Below are 17,911 nucleotides of genomic sequence, written 5' to 3' on the forward strand. Positions count from 1 at the left end.
AATTAAGAATGAGGCTGGGCATGGTTGTTCATGCCTGTAATACTAGTACTTTGGGAGGTCGAGGAAGGTGGATTACTTGAGCTCAGGAGTTTGAGACCAGCCTGACAAGATCCCATCTCTACACACACACACACACACAAAATTAGCCAGACCTGGTGGCACACACCTGTAGTCCCAACTACTTGGGGGGCTGAGATAGGAGAACTGGATGCGCCTCTGGAGATCAAGGCTCCAGTGAACCATGATTGTGCCGCTGCACTCCAGCCTGGGTGACAGAGTGAGATGCTGTCTCAAAAAAAAAAAAAAAAAAAAAACAGTGAAATTATTCTAGAACAGAAGTCTCACACTGGAAACCCGTGGATCAAATCTTAGTGGAGTTGTATATTGTTTAGTCTATAGAATGTTTTAGACTAAATCTGAATAATTCAATAACATTGAAAAATTCAGGAAAATTCATAAAATAATGTGGATTTCTAGCTTTCTTTGTGTTTGGTTTGGCAACAATTGTCTAAAGGCAAGACCCTCATTCCCAGTTCTACACCGACCATCCCTCCTGGCTCATTCCACTTATTTGTTACCTGTGTACTCCCTGTAGGAATTGGAATTTGCAACCTTGAATAGCTCTTTCAGCTTTCAGGTTTAACAATCTGTGAAATTTAAGGCACCACTGTAGTTTCTGCCTATGAACAAGGGCTTTCTGAGTTTTTAATTGAGGTGGATTGGGAAGTCGGCAGGTGGCTGTTTTTGCATATCTTCCTTTACATCTTAAACACAGCACATATGCAGTTTTATGAAGCATATGGTTTTCCATGTGCATGACTACACTTTGTTGATTTTTCCTTTTCCTAAGTTCTCCAAAAGCCCAGTAGAATAAACACAAGCTGCCACTTGGGAAAACAATTCTGAAGAAAAGCCCAGCTGGGGAAGAAAAAGTAAGGCAATCCAAAAAGCTGCCAAGTGACCACATGTTTAGTGTAAGTTTTTGCAGTTCACAAAAACCATGACTCTTTTCTCCCCGTGGCATGATATATGATGAGCATGTTGTAAAACAGCTCATGGTGACATTGCCTTTGCTCTTTGGGCTTGTGGCAGGGAATGGGTAAAAAAGGCAAATTCAACCTCTGGCAGACCTTGATTGGAAACGTGAATATTTTACCTGGTGATGAGCCCTGGGTTTTAAATCAGCCGACAGCCATGACAAGAGATGACAGAAAAAAGGGGGAATTTTTTCCAGGCTTGGAGAAAGATAAATCTGAAAAGGAGTTTTTCCCTGTAGACCACCTCTGCTTATGAGATGCTCACAGTGAGTTGTCAGAACAGAGAACCTTGAGGTAAGCATTAATAAGAATTGCACTAACTTTCCCTGAGGGACCAAGAAACTGGGATTCTCTAGCCAACATTTTGTCCTGAGAACCACTACTCATCCAGGTCCATGGAGGATTTTCCCCTCAGCCCATCCCTCTGGGCTTACCTTGTACATAGTTTCAGCTACTGCTGGAAAATAACTCAGCCAAAGAATTAGTGTTGAAATAGATGCTCCTAACTCCTTTGCTAGAATAAACAAGGATTGTGGGTTGAATATAAATTATTAAAATGTGTTAACTTTCTTCTGGACAAGTCTGGTGCTAGTTATCACCTTTGCCTCCAGGAAAGGTAAATGTGTTGTGTGTGCTGTGGGCTGAACTGGCACCTGACAAAATTGTTAAGTAGCAAAGCTTGTCTTGAGGACTCCTCTTCTAGAACATCCCCTATTCCCCTCTGGAGTCTCTTTTGCCACCCACCATTTCCACTCCTGTGTCTTTCTGAACACCTGACACCTCCTATTAGCTTTATGTGCCTGTCTCTTCTCCAAGCGCAGCTGTCCCTCAGCCCCCACCAAGGCTCCCTTCTCCTCTGTGCCACTACACCAATAAGATTTCCTGATGGGTAGGATATAATTTAGTATCCAAAACTGGACAATTTTGAGAGTAAAAGAGTGCTGAACTATTAAAAATAGTCATAGTCTTTTTAGGCCACTATAATAAAATAGTATGGACTTAGTAGCTTATAAGCAACAGACATGTATTTCTTATAGGTCTGGGGCCTGGGAAGTCTAAGATTAATATGGTGGCAGATACAGTGTCTGGTGAGGGCCTGCTTTCTGATCATAGATGGTGCCTCCTCCCTGAGTCCTCACATGGTGGAAGGGGCAAACAAGCCCCCTTGGGCCTCTTTTATAAGGAAACAATCCCATTCATGAGGGTGGAACCTCACAAAATGCCCCACCTTCTAATACTATCACTTTGGGGGCTAGAATTTCAACCTATGAATTTTTAGAGGGACATAAACTTCACAGCATGTCATTATACCTACATGACAACATTTTAGTCTACCCCCCCAGAGTATATTTGTATTTCCACAGGGATCTTCTAATGATATTTTGTTTTGACCTAGAAAAAGACTCCTAAGGTTGAAGATTTTGATGTTCTGACATAATCACAGGTGAGCTCAACAATTTGGGGGCGGGTAGTAGCAAATCAAATCAAACCATGTAAGTGTCTAGGGAAGAAATAAATTAGTCTGACTCTTACCTTTGGAAACTTTTAATTTAATTTGGAAAGCCAGGGCCAACAGGGATGAAGTGTTTAAGACAGGTTTAGAGAAAAAAAGTGATGGGTGTCGTTTTGTAATTAAAACAAATTTTAAACCTCCATAGTCTACACCCTTCAACAAAGAAAAGCAAAATACTGAACTATACCATTCACAGAGCTGAGAACTTACCTTCTGTGGGCTGGCACAAGTAAGTAGATTGGCCAAAAAATGGCAAGAATTATTAATAAATGCCATGAGAGAAACAGACCGAGGGCAAAGACAACCAAGGAAGTCTACTTCAGGTATAGTCAAGAAAAGTCTCTCAGACAAGCTGGGATTCATCTTAGACCTGAAGTATGAGGATGACAAACTGGGATTCATCTTAGACCTGAAGTATGAGGATGGCCCGACCATGTGAAGAAGCAGGGGACAGCATCCAGGCAAAGAAGACAACACATGCTAAGGCCATGATTACTGGGACTAGCTAGAGGTGCCTGGAGAACAGGGAGGGAAAGATAGCATAGAATGGAGTAAATTGGAAAGGCAGGCTGGAACCTTGAAGGTCTCCATAGAGTCTTGATTTTATTCTAAATGTAATGAGGATCACTTGGAGTTTATGAAATTTACATATGCTGAAATGTACAGATTTTAAGTGTACCATTCTACCAGGAGTGATAAATCCATATGCCTTACAATAAATTCCCTAGTCACAACATAGAATATTCTCATCACCCCAGAAAGTTCCCTCATGGGAACTTTTCTTCTTTTTCCAATCAATTACCACCCAGAATAGGCAACCACTCTTCTCATTTCTAGCACCATATATGTGTTTTGCCTATTCTTAACTTCATATAAATAAAATCATACACCATGAATTGTTTTGTGTCTCACTTTCCCTCAGCACAGTGTTTCTGAGATTCATCCAAGTTGTTCATTCCTTTGTATTGCTAAGTAACATTCTATTGTATAAATGTCCATAATTGGCGTATCCATTCTCCTGTTGAAGGGCTTCCTCCAGCCCCCAGGTTTTGGCCATTATAAATAAAGCTGCTATAAACATTTCTATACAAGTCTTTTTGAGGACTTCTCCTGAGTAAATAACTAGGAGTGGAATAGCTGGATCACCAAGTAGGTATATTATTATTATTTCCTTTTATGTTTTGAATTAATTAGCTTTATTAAGGTATAATTTACATACAATAAAATTCACTTATTTTAAGTAAATGATTTGATGAGTTTTGACAAATACATGTGGTGTGTAACCATCACCACAATCATAATATGGAAATTTTACATCATCCCCAAAATTTTCTCATGACTCTTTGCAATCAATGTCCTTCCCCAACTTGTTGTCCTTGGCAGTCATCGATTTGCTTTCTGTCATCATAGTTTTACCTTTCTTAGACTTTCATATGTTAATGAATCATATGGTTATGTGGTCTTTTATGTCTCACTTCTTTTACTTACAATGCTTTTGATATTTATCCATGTGGATACATGTGTTACTAGTTCATACCTTTCAATTGCTGGGTAGTATTCCATTGTATGGATATGCTACCACTTGTTCATCCATTCCTTTACCAGGTGATACACATTTAGGATGTTTTCAGTTTGGGGCTGTTATGAAAAAAGTTGCTATAAGTATTTAAATATAATTTTTGAGAGTAAAGTTGCTTAGTTATGTGCTAAGTATATGTTAACTTATATGAAAGTGAGAAATATATTCCTATGTAGCTTTTCATTTCACATTTCCACTAGCAATGCCAGAAAGTTCCAGGGGACTTTTAAAATTTTGGTCATTCTAGGACAGGAAGAGTGGCTCATGCTTGTAGTCACAGCACTTTGTGGGAGGCCAAGGCAGGAGGATTGCTTGAGCCTATGAGTTTGAGACCAGTCTGAGTGAGAGAGACCTCATATCTACTGAAAATAAAAATAAAATAAAATAAATAAATCTTGACCATTCTAGTTAGTGTATAGTAGAATGTTATTTGATTTGGCTTTGACAATTTGATTATGGTTTGTCTAAGTGTCAAACTCTTTGAGGTTTATCTTACTTAGAATTTGTTGAGCTTCTTAGATATGTAGGTTAACGTTGTTTTTTTTCCCATAAAATTTGGAAAGTTTGGCCATTATTTCTTCAAATACTCTTTCTATCCCTTACCTACCTTACTCCCACTCCCATTTTGCATCTCTCAGTATGCTTCGTGTTATCCCATAGGTCTCTGATGTCTTGTTGATTTTCCTTCATTCTGTTTTCTTTCATTCTTCAGACTGGGTGATTTCGATTGACTTGTCTTCATATTTGCTAATTCTTTCTTCAGCCAGTTCAAATATGTGGTTTATCCCCTCAGGTGGATTTTCACTTTAGTTATTATGCTTTTCTACTCTAGAACTTGTATTTGGTTCTTTTACATAATTTCTCTTTAGTGATAGTTTCTATTTGGTGAGAGATTAGTCTCATAATTTCCTTTAGTTTTTTTGGACATGGCATATTTTAGTTTTTTAAAAGACATTTAAAATAACTGATTTAAATTCTTTGTCTGGTAAGTCTAATATCTGTGCTTTTTCAGAGAGTTTCTATTGATTGCTTTTTCCCTGCATATGGGTCATATTTTCTTATTTCTTTAAATATTTTATAATTCTTGTTGAAAACCATATTTTTTAAATAACATAAGGCAGCAGTTCTGGAGATCAGTTTCTCTCCCCTTTCTAGGGTTGTTGTTGCTGCTGCTATCCGTTGTAGTTATTGTTTGTTTACTGACTTTTATGACCTACTTCTATCAAATCTGCATTCTTTGTTGAGTGTGGCCACTGAAGTCACTGCTTAATTAGCTTACTAGACAGGTAATGACTGTGCAAATATTGTCTTAACTGCCTAGAACCGACAAGTCACCCAGTCTTTGCAAAGTGACTGTGTGTGAATACAGGAACATGCTCTGAACACTTAGCAAGGCAGTTGACAGCTCCACCTCAGCCCGCAATCTCCTCTTGCATAGAGCCTCATGGTCAGCAAGAAGTGAGAGCTTAGGGCCTTCGCAGGCCTTTCCTGGCAAGTGCCATGCACATGGTTTCTTAGATGCTCAGCAATACGTAAGAGTTTTCTCACTGCTTTTACAGAGGAGCGAATTTTCAAAGAAGCTTACTTTGCCATTTTTCTCACTTGGTTTTATTTTGCATTTTCCTAATGACTAATGATATTGAGCAGTTTTTCATATGCTTAGTATCATTCTCATAGATGGGGAAATATCTGCTTAAATCTTTTTACATTAAAAAAAATTACATTACTTTCTTGTTAATGAGTTTTGAAAATTCTTTCTATATTTTGTATACAAACATACCTCTCTATCAGAGATATGTGTGGCCAACATTTTCTCTCAGTTTGTGGCATGTATTTTCAGTTTTGTAACAGTATATTTTATAAAGCAATTTATTTTTATTTTGCTGAAGTCTAATTTATCATTTTTTTTCTTTTATGGTTAATGCCTGTGTCCTGAGAAATCCTTCCCGAACCTAAGGTCACAGGTTTTCTTCTAGAAGTCTAATCATTTTACTTTTATGATTAGATTTATGGTCCACTTTGAGTTAAGTTTTGTATATGATGTGATGTTCACATTTGTATATGTATATCCACTTGTTCATGAACCATTTATTGAAAAGACTATCCTGCTCCTTATTAAATTTCTTTCATACCTTCATCAAAAATCAATTTACCATATACAGTAATTCCATTTCTGGATCCTCTATTCTGTGTCATTTTTGTATATGTCTGTCCTTACACCACTATCACACTGTTTGATTCTTGAAATTGTGTGGTATAAGTCTTCTAATTTTGTTTATTTTTTCTGATAGGTGCATATTTATAAAAAACTTCCCACGGCATTCCAAAGTAGATGGGCTGTTTTACCCTCCACACAGCAATGTATTAGAGTTCCAGCTGCTTCCAAAGCCCCTGTCAACACTTGGATTGTCTGTCCTTTTTAATTTTAGCCATTAGGGTGTGAGATAGTAGCTCATTAAAATGTTAATTTACCTTTCCTTGATAATTAATGACTTAGAGCATTTTTTAATTTGCTTTCTGTCCTTACATATATCTTCTTTAGTGATGTGTCTTGTAAAGTTCTTTAATTGAGGTTTTGGTCTTTTAATTATTGATTAGTAAAATGATTTTATATATTCTGGAATATAAGCATATATATATAATAACATTTTCCCCCAGTCTAAGACTTTCTTCCATTTTCTTTCCTTTTTTTTTTTTCTGAGATGGAGTCTTGCTCTCTTGCCCAGGCTGGAGTGCAGTGGTGCAGTCTTGGCTCACTGCAACCTCAGCCTCCCAGGTTTAAGTGATTCTCCTGCCTCAGCCTCCCGAGTAGCTGGAATTACAGGTGTGTGCCACCATGACTGGCTACTTTTTGTACTTTTAGTAGAGACGGGGTTTCACTATCTTGGCCAGGCTGATCTCAACTGCCTGACCTCATGATTCACCCAGCTTGACCTCCCAGAGTGCTGAATTACAGGTGTGAGCCACCGTGCCTGGCCTCTTCCATTTTCTTAACTGATGAGCATTAAGCTTTTAATCTTGATGAAGTCAATTTTTTTTTTCCTTTAATGATGAGTACTTTTTGTTCTGCATCTAAAATTTTTTGCCTTTCCCAAGATTATGAATTACTTTTTTAAGTTTTATAATAGAAACAGCACAGCACACTTTTAGTTTTTATGTTTGGATTTATGATTCATTTTAAATTGTATTTTTGGCCATTATAGTGGTTAGTTTTTTTTTTTTCAGATGTTTATCCAGTTATTTTTGTGCCAGCTTCTTTCTCTCTTTGAACTGCCTTGGTGCTTCCTTGAAGTGTTTTAAGCAGAGAAGTACTATGATGCATTTCTGATGTGAGGAGGGTGGGCTGGAGGTAGTAGGGAGATCAGTCAGGAGGCAACTGCAGCAGTCCAGGTGTGTTGTGATCGTGGCTGCAGCCAAGGTAGCAGTAGTGAAGATGGGGAGAAGAGGAAGTCACATTGTCTGTCCAGATTCTTGAAGACTGATTTGTGTTGATCCTGCCTGCTTCCCACTTTCACCAATCTCCACAGTTTCAGCACACAGAAAGGGACAGCACAATGTGACAGGCCAACTCCATGAACAATGAATCAAGTGTTGGCAGCTTTAGTCTAGGCTCCGCCACTAAATCTTAACTAACCTTGTGAAAACAGCATTTTCTCATTAAAAACTAGGTCATTAATGATGTCGTCTTTCAAACTAAAATGATATAATTCTATGCTGTTCTCTGAATGCTCCAGGAAAGGTGGCCAATGAATTCCTATGTCAATACACTCTTTTTGGTCTTTACCTTATCTGAGCTCTCTGTAACACTAGGGACTTCACCGACATTCCTTTCCTCTAGAAATTCTCATTTTCCTGGGCTTCTATGCCTCTATTCTCCTGATTCCCCAATTCTCCCTCTGGTCAGTCTTTCCTAGTGTGCATCACTGCTTCCTCTCCATTTTACAACTTCTAAGTGTTGGTCTTACCAGGACTCTTACCATGGGCACATTCTAATTCTGCCTTTCTTCTGGGTCATCTCTTTCATATTCATGACTTCAAGTATCTAGATACTATTTCTTCAAGTATCTAGATGCTATTTCACACACTGCCTTTTTAAAAGACAGATTATTGCTCTGTTGGCCAGGTTAGAGGGTGGTGGCACAATCCCAGCTCACTGTAACCTCTGCCACACAGCCTCCCAAGCTGTGGGGACCACGGGTGCACACCCAGCTAATTTTTATATTTTAGTAGAGATGAGGTTTCACCATGTTGTACAGGCTAGTCTCAAACTCCTGACCTCAAGTGATCCACCCGCCTTGGTCTCCCAAAGTGCCGGGATTACAGGGATGATCCTATTTCACACATTTCTATCACCAGATAATGTCTTTCTCTCTTGAATTCTGAACTTACATAATTAACATTTACCTGGTCATCTGTACCCAGTTATGTCCTAAGTCCAAAATTTAACTCATTAACATCTCCCCCAAAATAATCTCCCCTCCTTGATTCCCTGTTTTGATGACTTCTATTTCTACCTACCCAACCTCCCAAGTGAGATGCCTGAGAGTCATCCTACTTTCCTTCCTTGACTCTGCACACCCAATCCCCGAACACTTCCCTTCTCTTTCCTAAATATTTTTCATGTTCTTATCCAAATTGGAAGGCTTATGAAAAGGGGTCACTATTAGTAATAATACAAAGATAACCAGTGTAAACCCGGACGATTCTGGGCAAACAACCATGTATAATTAGCCTAAAGTTGAGAAACAGAAATAATTAATTCCAGAGTGGTTTGAGAAAGCACATTGCTCTCGAAGAATTGAGAGAATCACAGCCTGCTTGGTAGTCTAGGGTGTCTGATGGAGACCTACATAGTGAGAGATGAAGCTGGAAAGGTCATTGCAATACCAGATTCTGCAGGTGTAAAATGTTTCTCACCTTGAAATTATCCATGAGTGATAGACAGTACTGGTTGGCTGCTTAGAATTCATTTTCTTTCTTTTCTAGCAAAAGCCATCTCCCATGTAACCACATGTTTCAGGAGAAGCTGACCCTACAGCCAACTCCACTGGTGAGTCTAATTGGTCCAAGGGTCATTTTCATCCCTGTGCCAGAGATTGGCTCCAGCCAATGACACATCAGGGGAATCTGCTGGAGGATTTCCAAAAAGAGTTTCCTCATTCCAAACAGAAAACCATAAGAAAGGATTGTCATGCCTATAATTGCTGCAGCTATTTTAATTCTAGGTATGAGGTTGAAACAATCTTTGATGGCCAAGTGAAGAGATGGAAAAAGCAGGATTCAGGATAACTTCGTGAGTTGCTAGGTTACCAACCCCTGCCCTACTTCTGGACTTCAAATATGAAATGATACTTGCTTTCTTACTTAAGTTCTTAAGTCAGGATTTTCTGTTAATTGCAGCCAATAGCACTCAGATATGCCATGAAATTTAAGAATGTGAAGTAATGGCCTTCCTTGACTTTCACAGAACTGGAAGGAATGTGACTATCATGTCCCTAACTGTCACTATCACTTTTTGGACAATTAAGCCTGCTATTTATCTTACCTTGTGTTGTTGCTTATCTTTCTATGGGATTGTGTTGAATATGCATCCAATCTGGAACTTTAAAAAATCAACGTCAGTGATAGATCTTTTACTTCTTTGTAGGCCCATAATCCATTACATAACCCACAAATGTTTTGTCAATCATTGACTCCCTTCTTATTCTACCCACATAGATTTTTTTGGAAAGTGACCAAAATGCTATCTCTATTTGGAGATAATAATTATTCTCATCTTCATTGGTTTCCTCTTGAATGTGGAGGGAATTATCGGATGAGTAAATTGGAACATGGTGGCCATGTGGCCTGCTGCCCCTGTGTACCACTTGGAGACCAGCCTGGCATGGAAATGACCAGATGTTGGAAGCTGAGCTGTTGGTGAGTGAAATGAATAAGTTAGCTGTTCCACTTCCCATCTGCATGGACAGCTTCTGCATTGCAAAACTACCGGTGCTTGTCATTTCACATGGCAGCAGTTAATCTCTTAACCCCTTCCTAAACTTGGCATTGGAAAGCCCTCGATGGCCAATTAGGCTGTGTGGGTATATGTACACTAGTGCCCATCTGCCACAGGAATAGAAGCAGTGGCACAATTCAGATCACTACCAAGATACACAGATGCTCCTGGATCTGAGGAAGTGACCTATAGAAAATGAAGAATGACCAGATAAAGGCAATAAGAATGGAAGTAGAGGGGCTTATTAAGCAGCTCTGGATAAGCAGAGAAAGGACGATGGTTCTATAGGTAGAATTTGCCAAAAATGGGCTTGTTTCACAGGTTATTTGAACACAGAAGCAGGGCTTTTTTCTCTCTCCATTCATTAATTATTTTTCTGAGTAGACTAATAATACATGCTTTTTGTGAAACAGTTGAAAAGTGGAAGAAAGTATAAGAAAAAAATTAAAATCACCTATACACTTATCTCCTCATATTTCAGTATATCTGTTCAAGCCTCTTTTTCTAGTTTTGTGATCATTTTTTTCAGTCAACAAATATTTATTTCCACAAATATTTAATGCCTTCTGTATGTGTCAGACACCATGCCAGGCACTAAGAATATACTTGTGTTCAATAATTTGCATAATTCCTTATCTCCTAGAACTTTGAGTCTAACAGAAGTGACATATGAACACACAACTGCATTAAGAATTGTTTAATCTCAAATTTGAAAACCTCAGCAAAGAACAAGTATGAAGTCTTGGAAGAATGGGGCATCCTAACCTATCCTGGATGTAGGGAATTCACCTAAAAGAAAAACTCTGAAGGTGAGACTGGAATAGTGAGAAACTGCTGGCCAGAGGGCAATGTGCTGGTCCTAGAAGGGTAGAGTAGGGCAGGCTGGGAATAGAAAGGAAAATTGCTGGTTGGGGAATAGCTTGCCTGAGGTCTTAAGGAGGAGACAGTGACTAGTTGGGGGTGAAGTGGCTTTGTGGAAATTAGGAAGAAAAATAGGAAGCAGATACTACAGGACAAGTATTGACAAGCAACAGCCCAGGGGCCAAATCCAGCACCCCACCTGTTTTTGTGAATAAAATTTTATTGGAACAGAGCCACACCCATTGATTTATATAATGTCTGTGGTTGTTTTCACACCACACTGGCAGGGATGAATAGTTGTTTCAGAGACTGTAGGGTCCACAAAGCTTAAAGGATGTACTATCTGGCCTTTCCCAGAAAATTTTGCTGACCCCTGCTATGGGGTTTTGTGGTTGAGCATATGGTGGAATTATTTTACCACAAGAACAATGGGAAAACTTTGAGAGGAAAGCAAGGAAGAAATCATCAGAGTTTTCTTTTAAAAGAACTCTAGCTACAGAAGTGTGTAGAGATTAGAACTGGAGATTCTGGATGGATATCGGACACCTAAGAGTATCCAGGATACAGGGGTTGGTGGTTTGGACTCAGATTGTGTCAAGTGAGCACAGGAAAAAGAGACAGATTTGAGGTCTCTTTAGCATTTGTATGGGACAGGACTTGGTGGCTGATTGGGAAGGGGAAGCAAGGATAGAGAGGTGTTCAGGAACACCCGGGTTTCTGCCTGGTGCATCTGCATGGATGAGGGTATCATCAACCACACTGGGAGCTGTGGAGGAGAAGCAAGATTGAGAGGGAAAGTCCGGAGCTTTTAGCACCTGTCTAGTTCAATCAGAATGGGTAATATAATAAATCCCTATTAATGGACATGTAGATTGTTTCTATTATTTTTCTTTTTCTTTTTTTTTTTTTGAGACGGAGTTTCACTCTCGTGACCCAGGCTGGAGTGCAATGGCGCAATCTCGGCTCACCGCAACCTCCGCCTCCCGGGTTCAGGCAATTCTCCTGCCTCAGCCTCCCGAGTAGCTGGGATTACAGGCAAGCGCCACCATGCCCAGCTAATTTTTTGTATTTTTAGTAGAGACGGGGTCTCACCATGTTGACCAAGATGGTCTCAATCTCTTGACCTCGTGATTCACCCGCCTCGGCCTCCCAAAGTGCTGGGATTACAGGCTTGAGCCACCGTGCCCGGCCCTATTATTTTTCTTTTTAAAATAATGCTGTGATGCAGTAAAAGGAATAGTCAGAAGAGTAAACAGGCAACCCACAGAGTGAGGGAAAACTTTACAATCTATACACCTAACAAGGAACTAATATCCAGAATCTACAATGAACTCGAACAAATCAGTAAGAAAACAACCAACAATCCCATCAAGAAGTGGGCTAAGAACATGAATAGGCAAACCTCAAATGAAGATATGCAAATGGCCAACCAATAAATGAATAAAGTGCTCAAAATCACTAATGATCAGGGAAATGCAAATCAAAAGCACAATGTGATACCCCCTAATTCCTGCAAGAATGGCCGTAATAAAAAAATCAAAAAACAATAGATGTTGATATGGAGACGATGAACAGGGGACACTTCTAAACTGCTGATGGGAATGTAAACTAGTACAACCACTATGGAAAGCACTGGAGATTCCTTAAAGAACTAGAAGTAGAACTACCATTTGACTCAGCAATCCCACTGCGGGGTATCTATTATTCAAAAAATACACTTGCACACACATGCTTCTAGTGGCATAATTCACAATAGCGAAATTGTGGAAGCAACTTGAAACCCCATCAATCAGCGAGTAGATAAAGACACTGTAATATATACATACACAATGGAATACTATGCAGCCATAAAAGGGAATGAATTTGCAGTTCCCTTTTATGGCTGCATTTGCAGGGACCCGGATGAGACTGGAGACTATTATTCTAAGTAAAGTAACTCAGGAATGGAAAAGCAAACATCGTATGTTCTCACTAACATGTGGAATCTAAGCTATGAGGACGCAAAGGCGTAAGAATGATACGATGGACTTTGGGGACTTGCGGGGAAGAGTAGGAGGGGGTGAGGGATAAAAGACTACAAATATGGTGCTGTGTATACTGCTTGGGTGATGGGTGCACCAAAGTCTCATGAGTCACCACTAAAGAACTTACTTATATAAGCAAATACCACCTGTATCCCAATAACTTATGGAAAAATAAAATAAAACAAAAATAATGCTGTGATGAATTCATTTGTGCACATATCTCATGGTTTCCTTAGACTGTAATCCTAAAAGCAGAATGGCTGGATAAAAGACTATGTACATTTTTCAGCTCTTTGAGCTATATTACTAAATTGTCCTCCAGAATATTATTTCAATTTATACTTAGACCAGTGTGTGCTGCTGTAGCCATTTTTGGTTCAGTAGACACCAAACTGCCGTAGGGTTGGGTGTCAGCATCTGTCCTATGTCTTTAAAAACAAAACAACACTTTTGCTTCCAGCTCAAGGTATTAATGCTTAAAAGATTTTCCGTGTTCGAAAGGATTTTTGTGGTGCTGGCCTGTCAGTTGACCTTTTTGAGGTGGATAAGAAACATTCTTCGAAACTGTGGTCGTCATCCAAGGTAGGAATTCTGGCACAAGAAGCTTTCCAGTTCCATCCCTCCTTGGTGTAATAGAAGGTAACTTACAACCCGAGTCACATTAAGCCCCTAATATATGTGACCTGGTGTTCCAGACCACATCTTCTGTCTCCAGAGAGGGTTTTGTTTTTTGTGGCACATCGATCTCCCATCACACTCCATAGCCACACTTCACAGTCCACAGTTTCAGCAGCTAGACTAAAAAAGCCTTTTGGCACAAAGCATAGGTTTCCAGCATCAGGGAAGCCTTCTGGGGTGACCATGTAGGGAAAGGGAGGTCTGGTGTTGAAGCCAGGCAGCCTTGGACATGAATCCCAGTTCTATCTATTGCTGGTTTTCTATCTTGTGAGGTCATGTAACTGCTCTGCCTTCACTTTCTCGTCTGTAAAGTGGAAATTTTTTGTAGCTAGCTCAGAAATTCTTGGGAAGAGTAGTGACATGGCCCAGCAGATGCTGAGTCTAGTCCCTAGCACTGAGCAGGTATTGGATAAACAGTGCATTACTGAAAAATGAAGCTGGAGAGTGGGAGAGGGTCTGCGGAATTTGAGGGACTTCTGCCCTCTGCACTTCAGCTCTATAAACTCTGAGACCCTATAGTCTCAGAGTTAATCACAACTTAATACACCAAATTAATCACAGCTCTTTATTTAAGAAGGAAGAAATCATGGTGAGTTTAATTTTCCAATCTCATTTTATGTGGTCAGCTCTCAAGTAGAGGAAGATAATCATGGGAGAGGTATGCTGCAGGGCCTGTCTTCTGCAGGTGTCTTTCTCACTAGCTGAATGTACCACCTGAAACTTACAGCATGCATCTTGTTATTGCTAAGAGGCCCTTGTGAAAATACAGATATCTTCAATGGAAGCTGTTAGATGTTAACACAGACTCTGGAGTCAGATGACCTGGGGATAAATTCCATCTCCCCCACTTGTTAACTATGTGACTTTGGACACGTTACTTCACATCTCTGTGTCTCAGTTTCTTTACTTGAACAATGTAAATAGTAGTGTTGAGGGAAGAATAGATGAGATAATGTCTGGGAAGTTATAAGTGCTCAATTAAAGTTAACTATTGTTAGTAGCTAATACTAACCCTGAGAAGAAGGGGTAGGTGGTGATATGACTCCACTGAGAATAAACTTAAGTTTCTCCTTCAACCAGGTGAGTTTCCATAGGCTTTGCAAAATAGATGCTATTTCACAGATGAGGGCAACTAAACCTCAGAGAGATTAATTGGTTCTGAGTCACACAGCTTCATCAGGATGCCCTGAAGAAAACAGGATATAATGCATACCCTCCTTTAGCTGTGCCCCCAATAACCTCCTGAATAATTTCTGGCTTCCTAAGAGAGAGCTAATAGTGGTAGCCCCTGAAATCCACCTGCACCCTCTCCCTGAGGTAGTCTGTAGTGGACAGCTCCCGAATGCTTTCCATTTTGAGGAAAGACAGCCTGAAGATCAACTTGCAAAACCAAGGTCAGATGCCAAACCCAGAGGCCATATGGATGTCACACCTCGGTTCTTATGGTGATGACTTGGCATGTAGAGATGAAAAAAATCATCTCCAAGACGACGTAGGTGACTTATTTACAGATGATTAATCCCATTGTAGACCACTGCCGAATCAGCTTCTGGCCTCACGCCTGGTGACATGGGGAAAATACCACTGCTTCCGCGTCTTGGGTACATTTCCATCTGCCGGGCATTCTCTGGGTTCTTGGGAGAGGTGAGTCAACAGTCTGTCAATACTATGGATTTAGTGTCTTGATGTGGGTTCTAATGAGAGAGTTCTTATAACGTTTCACACATTCCCACTCACACTAGCCACAATGGTAATATCAAACCCAGAGCCCAGAAACAGGAACTTGCTTTCTCCCAGCTTTAGATTTCCCCCTAATATGATCAGAGAATTCTTGTTTCATTCAACATGTTGTTCATTAGTGCCTACTCTGCAGCAGACACTGCCCCAGAATAGAAGAACGTACACTTACAGAAAATTTGCTATGATCTTGAAGAAACGGAGCTCAGACAATAATTCCAATAATATCTCCTGTTTATGAAGTATTTACTGTGTGCTAGTTACTGTACCAGGAATGTCACAGTTTATCCTCCCCAAAGCCGTTGGCTGGAGGTCCTATGGTTATCCCTATTTTTCTCTTAGTGAAGACAAAACACAAAGAGGTTAAGAAGCTTTCCCAGGATGGCACAGCTGGGCAAGTGGCGGAGTTGACTTTACCCAAGTACAGTCGTTTCTCATTATTTGTGGCAGTTATCTTCTGTAAAGTGGCTATGAGCACTGAATAAGTGAATATTAAACAGTTGCTCCTAGAGGAAATACATGGTTAGATTCCTTTGAGCCTCCAGTCAACATGTAACCTGTTTTAACTGTGTTTTGTTTAAACACATCTTATTCAATATGTACTTTTGACTCATTAACATTGAACGTATAGCCAACAGCACTGTGACCCATGCCCAAATGAAGCTCCTCTTACACATATGTTTTGTCTGTAAGGCCCAAATGAAGCTCCTCTTACACATATATTTTGTCTGTAAGGCACACAGCAGCCTTCTACTTAGGATCACTTCAGCACTATGCTTTGGGACCATTTTAAACCGCAAAATCACCAATCTAAAGCATAAAAATGAGAAAAAATACATGGGACACTAAATAGACCACAAAAGGGACACTTGTTCTCAGTCTGAGTGCTGAAACGAAAAAGCAGAGGATCACATTGTTGTCCCACCTCAGCTAGGAATGCTTGTGTTGAGTGTTGAGTGACTCAACTGCTCTAAGAATCCTGCAAGTGAACACAAATGTGCCAGGAGTGTTGATTTGAAAGTTACAAATAAATTTTAGCCTGTAGGGAAATTTCATTCATAAAGAGGATTGACTACAGTCTTATTCCAGAGCATGTTTTTACTCTTCTTCACACTTTACCCTGTTGTGGTCAGCAGCCTCTAAGATCTTCCTGATGAATGAAAACCAGGAGAAGCCCACCTCCTGGTCTTCATTCCCTTGATAACATCCTTGGTAATGCCAGTGCCCTCGAGTATGTGCCAGACTAAGTGACTCATTTCTAATGAATAGAATGTGGTATAAGTTCATAGAATATCACTTTTAAGGTTCAATTACAAAAAAAACTATAACTTCCATCTTGGACATTCTTTCTCTTTTGTCAGTTCTCTGGGAAGCTTGCTGTCATGTTTTGAGCTGCCCTATGGAGAAACCAACATGACTAGGAATATGAGAGAGCCAGCAGGACAATGAGGCCCTCAATACAGCAAGAAACCAAATTCTGCCAACAACCATGTGAGTAAATAGATCCTCCCACAGTCAAGACTTAGAGTGAGACTGCTGCCCTGACCAATGCATTAGTTGTAGCCTTGTAAAAAACCTTAGAGCCAGAGGTGGTGAGTTAAGCCATGTATAGATTCTTGGCACAAAGAAACTATAAAATAAGACTTTGTTTTAAGTCACTAAATTTTGTATTAAGTCAGTAAGTTTTGAGGTAATTTCTTATGACACAAAAGATGACCAGCACAACTACCTTCTCAAAGGCTACATTTGTGATATTGCATAGCATTATGAGCTAGATTCTTTATATGCTCTACTGCATTTAATCGTCACAATGACCTGGTAAATTACTAATACTATTCTCATTTTGTAGATAAAGCAACTGTTCATCAGAGAGGTGGAGTAACTTGACCAAGGTAATACAGCTAAAGGTGAATCGGGTTTTTGACTACAGATTTGATCAACCCCCAAACTCTCAAGTTAGATTTTATTTGCACAATACCATTGAGCTGGGATCCAAATGCATTCCTCATGATTTCAAGGTCCATTTTTTTTTTGTTTCTCATTTTATAAAAACAAACTTTCAAGCAAAAGAAAGATTAGATGAGATGGAAAGATTCAGGTGGCCACATGGATACTCAGTGTCTGCCACTACTTCTTTCTACTCCTCATCTGCAGAAGAAGCCCTTTGAGCAAAGGTTGGTGCAAATGTTATTTTTTTACAAAGTCACCGCACCTAGAATCTAATTGTATTAATCTTCTCAGGCTGCCATAAAAGAATACCAGAGGTTGGGTGGCTTAAACAACAGAAATTTGTTTTTTCACAATGCTGGAGGCTGAAAGTCTGAGACCAAGGTGCCAGCATGGTCAGTGTCTGCTGTGGCCCCTCTTCCTGACTTGTAGATGGCCACCTTCTCAGTGTGTTCTACTGTGTCTCTCACAGAGAGAGAGGGCTCGCTAGTGTATGCTGTTCTTGTAAGGGCATTAATTCCATCAGATTAGGACACC

General features: G+C 39.8%; 1 long non-coding RNA gene across 44 annotated transcripts in view; it reads left to right on the top strand.

Annotated features, from left to right (window-relative positions):
- Positions 1-17,911, top strand: part of LOC103788949 (uncharacterized) — a 196,391-nt gene that overhangs the window by 142,862 nt on the left and 35,618 nt on the right. For 31 of the 44 annotated variants that reach the window (XR_013532441.1, XR_013532452.1, XR_013532474.1 and 28 more), the window contains 3 exons: positions 851-2,481; positions 9,116-16,918; positions 17,277-17,319. This is a non-coding gene — a long non-coding RNA (uncharacterized LOC103788949). The remainder of the gene's footprint in view (positions 1-850; positions 2,482-9,115; positions 16,919-17,276; positions 17,320-17,911) is intronic. The other 13 variants (XR_013532436.1, XR_013532465.1, XR_013532471.1 and 10 more) reach the window with 12 other exon arrangements.

Source organism: Callithrix jacchus, chromosome 2 (assembly GCF_049354715.1).
Source record: "Callithrix jacchus isolate 240 chromosome 2, calJac240_pri, whole genome shotgun sequence".
Lineage (NCBI taxonomy): Eukaryota > Metazoa > Chordata > Mammalia > Primates > Cebidae > Callithrix > Callithrix jacchus.